Genomic DNA, 14,191 nt, shown 5'->3' with positions numbered 1-14,191 from the left:
CTGTTCATTCATTGGGTTGGCGTGTCCTTCATTTATTCATTCAAGAAACACATACTGCTCTAGCCTGAGGGTTCTAGAAGTAAATCCACAAAAAGTTCTAAGTTTTCACACTGGCTTGCCCCTGAACCAGAGATGAGCTAAAATCATTGTCACTTTTGTCCCCATCTTAGGTCACCTCATTGAAGTACCGGTTGGTTCCTTATTGCTTTTAGAAAGCTGCCCATGTGGTCATCCGCCCCTGTTCTGCTCCCCCAGGAACACTCCGGGCAGAGATGCAGCCGAGCTCTGCTGCTGTCTGCTCTCACAATCCTCCATACTCTCGTCTCTGGGGCTGCCTCTGGGCCGGTTCGCAGGGTTTCCGGTCGGCAGGATGGACAGAGAGGACATTTCATGGGTCGTGGGGAAACAGAAAGTCTAAAAATAAACAAAGAAAAGACCCTTTGATTTAGTCTTGGTTAAGAGTAAAATAGACTTTAGTTTGCAATGGTGTTTGATATGCCTTGTGAGGAAGAAATCCTATTATGTCACATTTTCAAAAGTCTGTGCTGCTCAGATAAAGATATTTACATTCTGCGACCACGGAGCTTGGTGAGAAGCAGCTGTTAAGAGACCAGGCAGTTGGGGGAAAGGTTTTATGTAATTTAAATTTACACAGGTTTGGCCTCTTCTTATGTTTACTGACGAGGAGCAAGAAGCTCTGATATCAACTCTCCAGGAATAGAACTTGTACTGCAAAGCGTTTGATCACAAAGAGCTCAAACAAGTATTGTGTTGTTCATTTAATCCTCAGAATGTTTGTGTAGGAAATATAAGTTGTTGAACTGAGTTGTAAAGGAACTCACAAAACTTTCAGTACTTTAACTTTCTCTCCTTCCCTCTCTTTCTCTCTGTGTGTGTCTTTTCTTTAGTCGGAAAACTGTAGACATCCCTTTCTGTCCCTCTTCCCTCCCCTGGAGCCTCGTTTTTCTTTTAGCAAACCACACGAGATAAGGGGCTCTAGGAGATGTACCCTGGAGCCTCGTTTCTTTGCCAGTTGTGTGGTTGGGGCTTTATATTCTGGAGACAGAGACTGCCGGGAGAGAGGAGGCAGCAGGTAATTCATGCCTCCCTGCAGGTGAGGAGCATGGCGCTCTTTGGCTTCACTGAGTCCTGGAGGTGGGCTGAGTCACCTTGGTGGTATCCCCACAGCCCAGCACAGGCAAACGGCCCTCCAAATGCCATCAGCTCCTGGCTTTGGAACCAAAGTAAAACCAATGATCGGAGTCCCCATGCCTCAGTTCCCTCTTTTTTCCTTTCTGAAAATATCACAAATCAGAAGAAAAATTCTTTTCAGTTTCATGGAGTTGTGAGGGTAGCGTGTCACGTGACGCCTGGTGTGGATTAGTGGGGCCCACGACCCCTGCGCTGTCCTCTTCCCTTTAGCCCCCATCAGGTCTTCTCTGGGATTATGTGAGTTTAACTCCAAACTTGCAGGCAAGCAAGTGGGCAAGGGAGTTTTTCCCTGAGTGTTTTCAACTTTCCTACAACACTGACTCCCTTAACTCTCACAACCAAGCGAGGTATGTGTGATATTCCTATTTGAGAGTGAGGGGGCCCTGGGCTGTTCAAGGAGTTCCCTATAGTCTTAGAGCTAATAAGAGCGATTTCTAGAACCAGAGGCAGTGAAGAAGAGAGGGTAGGTCCATTCTCCTCCCACTGCTCTGCCCACCACTGTCTGTCAGGTAGGAGTGGTGTGGACGTGGACGATGTCTCAGCTGTGTCCCGTGGCCTTGGAGCCCTGCTCCTGCGACCTCAGGCCCCCCAGCTGGGCAGGGCAGGATGCCGGGGACAGCCTAGTCACTAGCATAGTCCTCAGCAGCCCGCTGTCGCTTAGGGTCCTTAGGGCCAGAACCAGCCAGTGTCAGCAGTTCCTTTACCCTGAGGAGGAGGGCAGGGGGCGAAGCAGATACCTAGTCTGACTGCAGCGCTCTATCCTCCAGCAGCCTAGGCCCGAGTGAGAACATCAGCGGCGGGGTGAACTCCACGCAGATCCCTTCTTCCCTTCTCTTTCCCGCAGGGGGCTGGGCGGCTCCAGTCTCTCATGGGCTCCTCTGAAGTAGATGTAGGAATCCCCACAATCACAGGGGACCATAAAGGGTAGGGGACTTCCACCTTTTTGCAGGAGGGAAGTGACAAAGTTCGCTGTGACCCCAGATTCCTCGGCCTTGGCTACACCCCAGGGGCTCAGCAGGGGGCTTGTCCATCGACAACAGACTCTGTTTGGTTTTGGAACACGTCAGAAGAATTGACACGGATGTTTGGGAAGCAGGAAGAGGCCACAGAAGTCACACTACAGAGCAAGGCATCAGCAGGTAGAGCTAGGACAAGGGTGAAACCACCAAGCACAGAGGTGCAGCGGGCTTCTGGCCAGGAGACAGGTTTAAACCTTGCCCAAGGGGCGAAGACCACCTATGCAGCTGATCAAAGCTGTTTGCTTCTCTTTCTTCTGGAAGCTGGCTGCAGTCTCTCACCCTAATTTGATTTCCCTTGTGTAAAAATTTCCCTGGTGTAAACACCTCACAGAGAGGTTTCCTCCCAGGCTCTGAAACTTCCGGAATCACCCTGGCTGACAAAGAGTATTTAGTCAATTAGCCAACACCCTCAGGTTCCTTTGTGGTGGTGGTGTTTGTGGTTTTGTTTTTTTTTACAGGATATGGGGATTACTGATTCAGTGAGAGAGGCGGCTGTCTCTTTGGTGAGACATCTCCTTTAATATCATGGTGTCACAAGCTCGTTATTGACGATTTAGCCCCTGTTCAAGTGTGGTTCTCTATTGGGCATCATCTTCCATCCACTCAATGGCAAGAAATCCTGCCTTCTTGACATTTCCAGTCTGAATCAACGAGATGGTTCTCATATGCAAGGCAGACAGACATACAGACTAGTGCAAAAGCACCAAAAAGTTATCCCTTCCTACCCAGGAAGTAACCTTATCACCAACATTGTAAACAAGCACCTTTTGGACAGGTGAGCAAGAAATTAAGCACGGGAGTGATGTGCCTGTTCCAATTTAGAGGCAACAAAGGCTCAGGGAGAGGTCTGCTGAGGGTCGTGGTCGGCACCACCAGCCTACTCCTCTCCCTGATGGGTGTGAATGGAGAAAGGGAGAGATTCTTTAATAGAGAATAACTGAACAAAAATTAGATTTATTTACAATGCATTTTCTTTTCCATATCCAGATTTATAGATCAGGAAACTGAGGCTCACATAGCTTAGGTGGCTTGATTAGGGTCACTCACACACCTTATAAACAGTAGAGACAGAGTCAAAACCAGATTCTTCTGCTCTGTCATATACCCTGCTTACCCTGAATTACAAACTAAATCTAATCTGGGGGTATCTACTAATGTTCTGCTTCTGACATGGGCAACAGGGGAATTAGCTCTTCTAATCTCAAAGGTTAAACTGTAACTCCAAACTAATTCCCCTGAATAGAGTATCAAGGATCTGTCATGAATTCATTGATACAAAATGCTCTTGAATCTATTTATCTTTTGGTACCACCTTTTAGTGTTACCACTTTCACAAATTAAATATATATTTATATGGCCAGACCTCATTTATTGGTATGTTGATTTTAACCCAAACTTCCTAGTCTGACATTCCAGCAATACTGGGGCATTATTAATTGAGAAAGGTTCTGTAAGATACTTCTTCAAGTAAAAAATTTGCATTTTAACCTGCACTTTCAATGGCTAAACTCCACAGGGTGACTGATGGAGAGATTTCAGATGTGACAGTGAGGTGGTGGGGACATAATCCTTTTAGTGGAGGGATTTTTTTGCGTGTGCCAAATCCTGCCGCATAACTAACTTATAGGTAAGGCCAGTCGTGACCTAAAATAAGGCATTCTAGAAAATTTGAAATGCAAATCACGCTCAGGTTTTGATGTTAGAGAAAACATCAAACTGGCACAGCCCTGTTGTCCCTCTAGCCATTTCCTGGAACTACAGAGAAGCAGCCGAGGTGGGTGATGCTCACCCTCAGCCGCAGGCCCTGTGGAGGGCACGACTGTCAGAGTTCAGCATCATCCCTTGGAGGAGAATTCCCTTCTGTGTAAGAAGTTCTTACAGAATTAATCTGTAAACCTTTGCTGGGCTTGACCTGGTTGTTCTCTGGTAGATATTTCAGAAGGACCCAGAGGCCTCCAATGGAACAGGACACACCAGCAGAGATGAAGAGCCCCCAGTGCAGGAAGGTGTCCGTTCAGTGACATCACTTACTTCAGGCGCAATGACTAGGTGCGCTCCTGGCCTTCCATTACGTCATGGCTGCTCGGGGGGAGGTGAGAGCTCACTCCCTCTACTGAAGGGAAATGTGCCCCTGGGCAGATTCTAAGCGGAACCATGACCTCCTCCACTGGAAATGAAATGGAAGATATCATATATACCCACGGGGGCTGTTCCTTTTTGGGATACTCATCACAGTTTAGCGTAGGTCACTAAGAAAATGCAGTCTTAAGGGGGCCTGGACTTCTGAGGAAGTAGAAGCATGGAAGAGATGTTTGTTCTTATTGTTTACCCGCCCCTCCCTGCCATCACCCCCCATTCTCTGTGGGCATCTCTAGGATGAACCAGGGCAGGCATGCTGGAAGTCACTTACTTGGACCTCGCTCTCTCTCTGGAGGTCAGGTGCAAGGACACATTTCTTGAAGTGTCCTTGGCTCATGCTTTTCAACCGTCTTTCTGTCTGAGATCCACTTTGGCTAGGCAAATACCCCCTGCGCCTCTAGCTCTCCAACTTTTTCTTGCTAATGTAAAATAGGCTCATTGGAATGAATAAAGAGAATGGTACTGCTTTGGCTCAACCACTAATGAGCACTTTCCTTTTGTCATAAAGTAAATATTAAAGTTTTAAGAGACAGCCCAGGGACCAACTAATTATTTTAAACTCCTTGCAGAAGGTCCAAAATTCCACACTGAGGAGCTATGTCCTCATTCAGGGCTGGGACTCCTGGATTTTCTAAACCCCGTCTCCAGATGCCTCCGGGGACCAACCAGGAGGGAGCTCCTCATAGACCCATAAGATGTTAGAGCTAGAAAATTTAGTCTTTGAGTCCCTTCCCTCCTCTTATGGATGGGAGACAGATCAGAGAGTACCAAGGTCTCATGATGAGCTTGGGGGTGTCATGATTAGAATGCAGGTTTGCTGCTGGGGGCGGTCAGGGGGTGACTTCTCACTCTCCCTCTTGCTGGGGAAAGGGCAGTGATTCTTCGATTGTCTGCACAGGAGGTTGTGTGTGTGTGTGTGTGTGTGTGTGTGTGTGTGTGTGTGTGTGTGTGTGTTTGTTTGTTTGTTTTACAGTTTTTTCTGGATGATTTTGTTTCCCAAAGAGCATCTTTGTCCTTTCTGCTCTTAGGGAGTATACAGTGTTTACCCATCACTAGATTTGTTCCAGTGAAGATTTCCTTATAGAAACATCTGTAATTGTCCCATTTAGTTCTGAAATAACTGGTAGAGCAGTTCTTCTCTTTTACTGGTCAGTTTTTAGGGAGGCAGGAACCCAAGGTGAACCTTCATGGTTCTACGTTTTGCTCATCTTTGAATCCCCCTCATTCCAGGCTTCATGACCTAGCAGGGTGCTTGGTATAAACTGGTGTTCAGAATTACTGAATTCAGTTGAATGTTTTGAGGACCGTGGTCAGACTTGATGCTGTGGTCAATTTAGATGGCTCCCTCTGTCCCCAGTGCTAGGCATCCTCTTCCTCCTGGCCCTTCATTTAGCAACAAAGCATTATTTTACTTTTGGATAAAAATGGGTCACCAAACAAACTATGTGTTTAGCTTGTATTGTTAAACAAAAATAATAGAGAGCTTTAGTTGAAGTTCGATAACAATTAAATTTAGGGGGGGGGGAAGGCAATTCTAATTTACATAGTAGGCAGTTGATTTTAGGAACTCCTTACTCCAGGGATAGAGTATATTAATGTGTGCTCTAGTGAGATCTAGACAATATTATTTACGTTAGACCACCAACTTTAAGGGACACTAGGAATATTTTAAAAACATGTAATCTAGTACTTAAAAGGTGCTTTTATTAGATCATTTTTCTCACTACATGTGTCCACTGAAGAAAAAATTGTGAATTACATATCATTTTAAAGAAGAGAAGAGAGGCTCCTGGGTGGCTCAGTTGTTAAGCGTCTGCCTTCGGCTTAGGTCGATCCCTCCTGGGATCAAGCCCTGCATCTAGCTCCCCGTTCTGCGGGAAGCCTGCTTCTCCTTCTCCCACTCCCCTGCTTGTGTTCCTCTCTCGCTGTCAAATAAATGAATAAAATTAAAAAAAATAAAGAAGAGAAGAACATCATGCCTGATTCTACTATCCAGAGATATATACTGTATCATTTTGTTATATTTCTTTTTAGTCTTTAGTCTTCAGTGTTATTTTCTTACATTGTTGAAGCCATATTATATATTCAGTTTTCTGTTTTCCACTTATATTAGAGCAAGATATTTAGGTTATTTCCAATTATTGGAAGTGCAAATAACCTTTAATGGGCCTCTTTGTTTATAAAAAAATCTGCTCAGACAATTTTTTTAAAGACTGATTACCAATTATTGGGCCAAGAGGGATGACCGTCTTAAAAGGTCCTGATATCTATGTTATATTGTATCAGTTTGTAATCATAACAGCAATAGATGTAAGTGCCGTTAATGTGCCCAATTTCACCAGCACTGAGGTGCAATTGTTTTTTTTTTTTTTTTTAAAGATTTTATTTATTTATTTGAGAGAGAGAGAATGAGAGACAGAGAGCATGAGAGGGAGGAGGGTCAGAGGGAGAAGCAGACTCCCTGCCGAGCAGGGAGCCCGATGCGGGACTCGATCCCTGGACTCCAGGATCATGACCTGAGCCGAAGGCAGTTGCTTAACCAACTGAGCCACCCAGGCACCCACTGAGGTGCAATTGTTAAAAAGATCCATATTATTTGGTATGAACAATAGTTGTTTTCATTTGAATTTTTTGGTTTTAAATGTGGTTGATTTTTTCAAATATTCATTAGCGATTTATATATAATTTTTGTGCCTAGTTTTTCCCTCCATAGTTATCAGGCTAGTGTTTTCCTTATCCACTTATAGGAACTCTTTATTTTATATATTAAGCATATTAGCATTTGACTGTTATACAACTAATTTTTTTAAAAAAAACTAATTTATTATTAATCTTTTAATTACAAAATTTTTGGACATTTAGAAATCTTTTGACTTTATGCACTAAAATTTCTGTATTTGTATATATCCTGATAATTTTGTTTACTGCCTTTACTCTAGAAATTCCTTTTTCTGAGGGAGGGGACAAAATTTGGATGGAGGAAGTATAGCCTGAGTTGGGAGGAAGACTTGGTTGGGACTTCGATCAGAGATTGATCGTATTAGTAAACTTCAGAGCCAGGTGTCCCCTTGCTGCTAACGTGCTCAGGAACTCCCTTTAAGTGCAATATATGGTACCATTTTTCTCAGTGTGATGAGGCTTCTGCCAGGATTGGGAAGACAGAGAGACTGTAGGCTGATAATGAGAGACTGAAAGTTTGCCTAATTAAATTAATGTATAAAGAGAGGAGACACAATGCCTCCCATCTTTGCAAGGAAAGTGATTGAGGTTCCCACTTGACTCTGGCGTTATATCTCTAAGGAAATAATAATCCACAGGAGGACAGTTGTCTGCACTGTCCAGAGGACAGGGATGTTAAGATTGTGGATGGCTGTGGAATCCAGTTAGAGATGTTTTTGTTAGGAGATAGATTCTTCATCGTGGTTTGTTAGAACTTTGGGGAAAGTAAACATACCTTCTCCCAAGCCACTGAACCTCCCATGTTCTCAGCAAGTGAATTTATGATCAATAATTTGGTTTCCAAGGTATCATAATAAGCAAAGGAAGAAGTGCCTTACACAGGGACTAAAAGTGCAAATCCATTGGCATTTGGGTTTAAGTCTGAATCTCATCCCAATTTAGGTAGCTTAAGTTTGCCACTGGCAGACTAATCACCTCTGGGTTTAAAAGAACATTCACTTTCTTTTTTTTTTTTTTAAGATTTTATTTATTTATATGACAGATAGAGACACAGCGAGATAGGGAACATAAGCAGGGGGAGTGGGAGAGGGAGAAGCAGGCTTCCTGCCGAGCAGGGAGCCCGATGTGGGGCTCGATCCCAGGACCCTGAGATCATGACCTGAGCCAAAGGCAGACACTTAACGACTGAGCCACCCAGGCGCCCCGAACATTCACTTTCTTAATCATATAGACTAAAAACCAGTTTCTCAACCGCCGTTCTGCCACAGAGAGTTTCCTCTAGCCAGCAGCAAACCTCATCACTACCCCAAAGCCATTTAGAAAACAAGTGTTTTTTTTTTTTAAACAAATATGTTATGTAACAAAATATGTTAATTGATTGGGAAAAGATTCAGTAGAATTTTCTAGTTCTAATAAAGTTACCAAAAGGAACAGATGTGGATGAAATGGATCTGGGTGCCACCTTGCAAACCTATAATGTTCTTTTACTGTGCGATATTCAGGGTTTGCATTACGCAAGTATTTTTATTAACATAAATGACATCTTAAGATGTTCTGCAACTTCTTTCCCCACTCAATAATGCATTTTGAAGATCTTTTCTTGCTATATGTATAGATTCACTTCATTATTTTTAACTGTATGAAATATAGACTTATCATAATTTATTATACCACTTTTTGTTATACAATTATGTCGTGTCCAGCTTGTTATAGCCCCAAATTGCTGCACCAGACTTTTTCATTTTTCAACATAAAATTAATATATACTTATTATATTAAAAATTTGGAAAATATAAAAGAGTGAAAAGAAAACAGGTAATCACCCAATCCTCATGAGCTCAGATATTGAATACTCAGTAATGAGATACTTTCCTAGAGATTAAAAAAAATCATAATTCGGTAACAACTAGTTTTAACAATCAGGTTACATTATGCTGTTTTAAAATAAACAAGTTAATAAATTATGCCTTAAATATATCAAGAATTTAGGTTATTTAAATTTCAGATTAAAGGATTTAGTAAGCAAAGTACTTACGAATTTTATATGTTAGTGATAGACAGTATTCTATATTTTGTTAAGTTTTTATCCCTTTTTTGAATAGTGCTCTTTTTATAGAGACAAAATTATCATTACTTTTAAGTCATTTCCAAGACCCATATGGAAATCATAATAGTAATAGGGATTATTTTAAAATTGGACCTAGAAAGTTATTTATACTTTGTATTTATCATATTTGTAATGGCGTATCTTGGAAGTTTTATGGGTCATCATGTTTTTATGAGAATTAACAATGTGTTTTCAATAGTGATAGTCTAAAACAGTTGTATAGCATAAATCATGTGTAATTTAAGTGGCATGATATAAAAATTAATAATCCCATATTTTATGAACAAAATTTGTAATATTGTGGTTTTCACCAAATTTAATTAAGATTTGCGTAATTTCAATGGGCAAAACAAAAGAATTGTAAATTATTTTTACTCCTGCCACATGGTGGCGTCACTTCAGCTTGTAAAGGAAACAACTGGACATTCTTTGTTAGCCTTTTGCTTCATGAGAATATCTATAAGAGATATTGGTTACTTTTTTGCTGTTATTTTTAAGTCACTGAAAAATTTTCAAATTATTTTATGCCTCATTATATTAGCGTCAGTTAAGAGTTGGTACCAAAGCTCATGCTGCAAAACGTGCCTCTAAATACATAACTTTTTTTTTTTGGTGGGGGGAGGGGCAGAGGAAGAGGCAGAATCTTAAGCAGGCTCCATGCCCACTGACGTGGGGCTCCATCTCACGACGCTGAGATCATGACCTGAGCCAAAATCAAGAGTTGGTCACTTAACCAACTGAGCCACCCAGGCACCCAATAAGTTTTTTTCATCCGTAACTTGTAAACAGACATTAGCTATAATTTGATGCCATGAAGAAGGCCAAACGACTGCTTTGGTATGTTTTATTATTAACTTAAAGAAGAGCAATTGCTAAATATTATAGATAATGCTAAGAAAATAAAGAGCAGCATCAACACAGAAATGTGTTACGAATTTGTATATATAAAGGCTCTGTAAACCAATTCCTCATTTTCCCCCATTGGGAAATCAATCCTGTGTTATGCCAGACTGTAAGGAATATATATTTCTTATAAAATGCAACTGACTCACGTTGGGGCTTATCTCAATAATGATCTTATAAGCAAATACTGCCACAAGACTCCAATGCCCTCCTTTGCTTTTTTACTAATATTAGCACTAAATGAAGGTCAAATGATGTCAGGTGATTTCAATAGAAAACAATTACAAGAAAATGGGATCATCACAAGTTGGATGCCATAAACATGTAAAACTCAATGTATGATCAATAGTGCGTTCACCATTCATGTGGCTATGCTGTGTGGAACTCATCTTTCATGTAAGCCTTTTAGCTACAATTGATTAGCAATAAGTATGGTAGTAATAATTTAGTAAAGAATGTTTCATTAAAAGTTAAAAATATTTCTTTCAATATTGTCTGTTGGTGCATAGTAAATTAATTGGACCATCAAGCGAATGGATTAACGATTCAATATGAATTTATTTTTGAACAAAGGAAAAACAATGATGAAAATCATGCACAAAATCAGAAGAATCAAGTTGATAAGTAAAACCCAATACCACATATGTATTTTTTATCTATTCAATTCAAAATTGATGATTTAGTTTTAGTAAAACTTCATGTATTATATTAAATGAAAATCTAAAGTTTTATTGGTTTTGAAGTTTCATGCATGTTTAACTCGTATTTTTTTATTGTTGGCATAAGAGCGATGAGTGCATGGAGTTTAAACACCATTTTATGTTTCTACATGTTTAAATAACATTATGTTCAAAGTAGTGTGGTTAACACTGGGGTCTGTGAAAACGATTTGTCCGTTAAGGGAGATATATCTGACTCCGGTTGAGAAACATCGCTGGTAATTTGGGAACTCTGAGGTTCCTTTTGCAGATATTTTCGCCTCTGTTCTCTGGTGCTACCACTGTGGCCAGAGTGCCCGGCAGGGAATGTGGCTGGAACCCGCATCATAGCACTTAGTTGCAGGAGGCAGGTGCTGGGGAGCATTGTGTAACAGTTGCACACAGGTAGGTGGCCAACACTCTGAGCTGGGGAATCATGATGTGCAAGAAGAGATCAGCGTCTTTACTGAGCTGTGTTAAGAATCTTCCACTTCATTTCTCGCTTTCTGTCATTTGACGAGGTCCTGCCCGAATCACCGACAGCCAGGCACTGCTGGGGAAACAGTTCAGAACAAAGTTCTCTATGTTGTAGAATTTACGGGACACAAGGACTCTGTTCTTGGTGTTCACCTCCATTTGGCAGACTGAGTCTGAGACAAGAAATGAGCCTTTTGTTCATCATATCCTATAGTGTACCTTTTAGTTTCACTGGCTCCAAAAAGAATCCCAATAGATCCAGATTGACGTTCTCATCTTTGAGAGGAAAGCTCCTGTGTGCCTTGACTGTGTGTCTCCAGCATCTCCCAAATCACACAGGTCAGCTGCAGGCAGAAGATGACCAATGAGCCCCAGGGTCTTCTCTACTCTCCTTTCTGCCCATATTCCCTGTCTTCTGAGATCTGGGATAAGGACCCGCACTTTAGGACTGCTGGACTGTGCTGCTGGTCAACTTGGTTAAGCAGACAACTCTGTTTCCCAGAATCCCTTTCTGCGTGTAGTCCTGCAGTAGAGATGCCCAAAAGATGAAATCGCACGTGATTTGGAAGGCAGAAGTGAAACAGTTACAATTCCCCTTAGTGGTCAGGTATGGGGATAGATGCAGAGGTACTAGGCAGGTCCCATGTTGTCTTTGTTTTCCTCCATTCTGTGTCCAGCTAATCTTTCTGACTCTTGGCTCAGTGGACCAACAGTGACCCCAGGCCCATCACCGGAGGCTGGCAATGGGTCCACAGAAGAGGTAGCTACACAGTGGTAACCGACTCCATCTTGGAGTTATCGTGGTTCCACTAACCTGGCTGACTCCTAAGTGATAACAATTATTGGCCCTCAAACTGATTTGGAGGAACAGAACCTTAAAGATGGGAAGTTAGCATGGATTCTCTGATTTGACTAGGATTAGCGATCCCACTGCCAATGGTAAATGGGACACTAGTCATCCCTGACATCAGACGCCTATAGAAAAAAGGAGTAGGGTTACCAGGTAGCTGTCGCCATAGAACAGTTTAGTGCAAATAAAGAGTATAAGGACAGTTGGTTGCTTCTAAGTGCCATAGAGAAATTGGAGGAAAAAAAAATGAACTTAGGGCAATACCTTTTCAACTCAAAGTCCAGGCAAGGAACTGGAAAGTTTCTGTGACCACCCTGATGGAAATCCTTATTTCTTATAGCTGCAGGGTCTGATATTTCTGAAAACCAAACCCAAAGGCTAATCTTGTGGGTAGCTGGATAATACCAATTTAATTCAAGGCCTCTTGTGGTTAAAATTAGGGCATTGATTGGGATTGACTTAGGCTCCTGAAAACTGAGATAGCAACATGTGGGCAGACTCTGATGAAACTCAGGCCTTGTAGCCCCTCAGTCTCCTTTCTGCAGAAGCCGACTTCTTCCCTCGCCTGAGGAGTTTAGTCCCTCTTTGCTTGAGGAATCTCTGATGACCCATCATCTGGATAAATGCTGAGACTCCTCGGGACACACCCTCAACATCTTTCGTTGTTACTATATCTATAGCCAGACATGGGGCAGGCCCCAGGGGGACAAATACAAAAAAATGAGGTGTCGTAAGTGCCAATAGAATTGTAAGATTTTTCTAATTTATATTTATATGGTCAAAAGTTTATACAATTTAAAATTTTAAGTTTATATAATTTAAAAATTTTTATATAATCATAAATTTTCCTTCTTCCCTTCTCCCAAAAGACCTGCAGCCATTTACCAAGGTGATAGTGTATTGGGGAAGGGAAAATAACTAGACTTTTTGGGGATTTCTGGACACTGGCTCTGAAATGATACTAAGTCTTGGAAACCCAATATGCCACTCTATTTATCAGAGTAGGGCGTTATTAAAGCTGAATGATTAATGGTATTTTGGCTCAGGTCCATCTGACAGTGTATCCAGCTGGGCTCTGAACTCACCTAATGGTTATTTCCCAAGTTCTAGAATACCTAATTGAAAGAGACACACTCAACAAATAGCAGAATCACTATAACTGTTATCTGATCTGTGGAATGAGGACAAGTAGAAGACATTAGAACTGCCTCTGTGTTCCAAAACAGTAGATCCAAAGTAATACTGCATCCTGGAGAAACTGTAGAGATTAATGTCTCCATAAAGGACTTAAAAGATGTAGGGCCAGCACATCCCCTTCACCTCATCTATTTGGCCAGAGTAGAGGGTAGGTGGCTCTTGAAGAATGACAAAAGGTTTCTGTAAATTTAATCAGATGGTGAATAGAATTGCAGCTGCTGTTCCAGATGTGGTTTCATTGTTGGATTAAATCAACAAATCCCTTGATTTGGGACTTGATAGAAAAATAATTTTGTTCCTCTATATACATATTAGCAGAGACTACTGGAAGCATTTTTTTTTTCAACCAGAAGGGCCAGCAGTATACCTTCACTGTTTCACTTTAAGGATATACCAATCCTCCCCACCTTGTCCTGTTCTATTCCACAGGGAATTGATTGCCTCTCCACTCCACAAGACATCACATGGATCCACTACCCTCATGGACCAACTACTTTAGACACCTTGGTAAGACACATATATGCCAAAGGGTAGGACATACATCCCAGAAAAATTTAGGGTCTTGCTCACTCAATGAACTTTTTTGGGTTTCCATGGTCTGGGACAAGTTGAGATACCTCTTGCTGGGTCAAGGTCAAGCTGCTACATCTGGTCTCTCCTACCATTAAGAAAGAGTCACAATACCTCGTGTGCTGCACCGGATTTTGGAGGCAACATATGCCTTATTTGACTGTGTTGTTATCGCCTAGACCTATCTACTGGGTGATTTGAAAGGCTTCCAATTTTGAAAGGGGCCTAGAAAAAGAGAGCTGCAGGATTGGTGGTCCTGGTCCCCCAAATATATGCTCTCTCACCGGGAGACACAACGAGGGTTCTGTAAAATGGTAAGTTACAACTGCTGTGTAACAAA

The 14,191-nt window shown here is 41.7% G+C and overlaps 1 gene segment (V, D, J or C); it reads right to left on the bottom strand.

Moving 5' to 3' along the window:
- The window catches only part of LOC118550108 (T-cell receptor alpha chain constant-like), a 281,704-nt gene that overhangs the window by 165,029 nt on the left and 102,484 nt on the right, over positions 1-14,191 (bottom strand).

Source organism: Halichoerus grypus, chromosome 8, assembly GCF_964656455.1.
Source record: "Halichoerus grypus chromosome 8, mHalGry1.hap1.1, whole genome shotgun sequence".
Lineage (NCBI taxonomy): Eukaryota > Metazoa > Chordata > Mammalia > Carnivora > Phocidae > Halichoerus > Halichoerus grypus.
Note: the sequence above shows the minus strand (reverse complement) of the source record. Positions and strands in the feature narration are given on the sequence as shown.